The sequence below is a fragment of the Chrysochloris asiatica genome, unplaced genomic scaffold, assembly GCF_000296735.1.
Source record: "Chrysochloris asiatica unplaced genomic scaffold, ChrAsi1.0 scaffold00023, whole genome shotgun sequence".
NCBI classification, from domain to species: domain Eukaryota; kingdom Metazoa; phylum Chordata; class Mammalia; order Afrosoricida; family Chrysochloridae; genus Chrysochloris; species Chrysochloris asiatica.
The window spans coordinates 2,418,511-2,421,533 of record NW_006408541.1 but is presented as its reverse complement, the minus strand read 5'-3'; positions in this window follow the sequence as shown (position 1 = coordinate 2,421,533).

Below are 3,023 nucleotides of genomic sequence, written 5' to 3'. Positions count from 1 at the left end.
AGTATTTTTATCATGAATGAGTGTTGGATTTTGTCAGATGCCTTTTCTACATCAGTTGATACGATCATGTAATTTTTTTTCCTTTGTTTTATTTATACGGTGGATTACATTCATTGCTTTTCTTATGTTGAACCATCCCTGAATACCTGGTACGAATCCCACTTAGTCATGATGTATTGTTATTTTGATATATTCTTGCATTCTGTTGACTGGGATTTTGCTGAGATTTTTTTGGCCTCTATGATCATTAGAGATATTGGTCTATACTTTTCTTTCTTAATGATGTGTTCACCTGGTTTTGGTATCAGGGTTATGCTTGCTTCACAAAATGAATGAAGAATTTTCCATCCTTTTCTATACTGTGGGATAATTTGAGTAAAACTGGTGTCAGCTTCTCTTTGAATGTGTGGTAGAATTCACCAGTAAAGCTATCTGGGCCTGGACTTTTTGTAGTTGGGAGTTTTAAAATGATTTTATCAATTCCTTCTCTAGCTATAGACCGGATCAAGCTTTCTACTTCAGTCTGTGTTAGTGTGTTTCTAGAAATCTATCTATTTCTTATAGATGTTCAAGTTTGCTGTACTAAAATTCTTCATAGTATTCTGTTATTATCCTTTTTATTTCTGATGGCTCTGTTGTGACGCCACCCATATAATTTCTTATTTGTATCTTCTCCTTTTCATTTGTTAGATTTGCCTATAGTTTGTCAATTTTATTGATCCTTTCAAATTCTTGTGCTGTTGACTTTTTCTATTGTATTTCTGTTTTCTATTTCATTTATTTCTACTGTTGTTGTTGTTAAGTGCCATCGAGTCAGTTCCGACCCATAGTGACTCTGTATAGGGTTTTTGAGGATCAGCTGGTGAGCTTGAACTGCTGACCTTGAGAATGAAACTGACTTTGCAGTCCAGCACATTAACCCACAGTGCCACACCAGCACTCCTGTAGCCTTTATTATTTCTTTTCTTCTGATGCTGGTAGACTTACTTTGCTTCTCTTTTTATCACTGTTGGAGATGTTGGGCTAAGGTGTTGATTTTCTAGCTCTCTTCCTTTTGGATGTGTGCATTTATTCTATAAATTGCCCAGTGAGCACTACATTTGCTCGGTTCCAAAGGTCCTGGTATGTTGAGTGTTTGACTCAAGGAAGTTTTATATGTATATTTTTTTTTATTTGCTCTATTGTTGTTAACTGTCATCGAGTCAGTTCTGACGCATTAGCGACACTTTATAGGGTTTTCGTGGCGCAGTTGGTGAGCTTGAACTTCCAACCTTGCAGTTCAAACTAACTTTGCAGTACAGAGCATTAACCTACAGTTTCACACCCAGTGGCTCTTAGGTTGTGGAGGAGTGGAGTCAGTTCTGACTCATAGTGTTATTCGGTTTCCAGAGCCCACAGAGAAAGAAAACCCTGCCCTAGAACTGGTGCCTTGAATTTGAACTTCAAGCCTCCTAAACCATGAGAGAATAAATAATGTCTGTTCAAGCCTACAAAAAAGAAAAAGACAACACAATCCAACTATCAATAAACACTGCTAGAATTTGGACTTGAAACCCTTCATCTTTCTTCTCCTATGTACATTTAAGTACATACTTACTTGGGTGGAACTGTAGAATAAGCACTGGACTGCAAGGTTAATTTAAATGGCAAGGTCAGCAGTTCAAATCCACCAGCTGCTCCTTGGAAACCCTATACAGGGTCACTATGAGTTGCAAACAACTCCATAGCACGTAATAACAACAATTGGTACATAGTGTTATTAAGTGCCATCGAGTTGGTTCCAGCCCATAGCAACCTTGTATAAGGTTTCCTAGGAGCAACGGTGAGCTTGAACTGCCAACCTTGTGGTTCAAACCGACTTTGCAATCTAGCGCATTAACCCACAGCGCCACACCAGAACTCCACATAGTGCTATAACTTGCTAATCTTCATGCGGACTCAGGTGTGGCACTGTAGGGTAAGCATTGGACTGTGAACTACAAGGTGGGCGGTTCAAACCCACCAGCTGCTCCTTGGAAGCCCTGTACAGAGTCTCTATGAGTCAGAATTGACTCAGCAGCACTTAACAACAACAACATTTTTCATTTATCTGTGTATTCACATCTTTTTCATGTTGCTAAACTTTCTTCTGCAATGAAGACAGTAAATCAAAGCAGAGATGAGTCTAGTCCTTCAGCAGGTTCAGGTTTTTTTTTAATGAATTTTTTTTTTTTTATGTTTTTATTGTGAATTATGTGTTAGTTTACATGAGTGAGCATTATCTTTACATTCATTCTATTGTACTTTGTTTCATTGCAATGCACACAATCCCCTGCATGCATCATCAAACACCCAAAGGGTACACCCCACACGCCTGCCTCCTGGTCGCCAGCACACAGTCCCTCTCCCTCCCTAAGTCCAGAGTCCCCAGCCGCTGCTTCCGTCCATGTCATTGTTTCTGCCTCCATCCCTAGTGTCACTACTTTTCTGGAAATGGTCTTGAATTTCTCCCTTGATGGTTCCAGGATCTCTGCTCCTGGACTGCAAAATCAGCCGCTCCCCTCCTTCTGTTACCAAACATTACATTTACCAACACTCACTGTCAGACCTGATAGCAATCATTCCCTATTGAACCACAGGAGTCCTATCCCCCTCACCTTTTATCAACCCCATCCAGACAGGTTGGAAACAATTCAGTGGAGGTTCTACCTTTCCCTGTATCCTCTGGAGATAGGTTCCCTATTGAAAGCTTTTAAGCAAGTCACTTCTTGCCTTTGTAGTCCCTCCATTTTGGGTAACCAATGTCTAAGTTCCCCCTCCCTGTTGACCCTGTGTACCAAGGGGGTGGGAATGATCCTCAGTGTAGAGATTTGTCCACTCCTTTGTCATACTGCATCCACAAGCATAGGTCAAGTTCATCCACTGATAATGGGTTGGTGGTGCTGGGTGGCTGTGTGCCGTGGAGTTGGTCCCAGCTTATAGCGACCCTGTACAGGGTTTCTGAGGCTATAAATCTTTATGGGAGCAGAACGCCTCATCTTTCT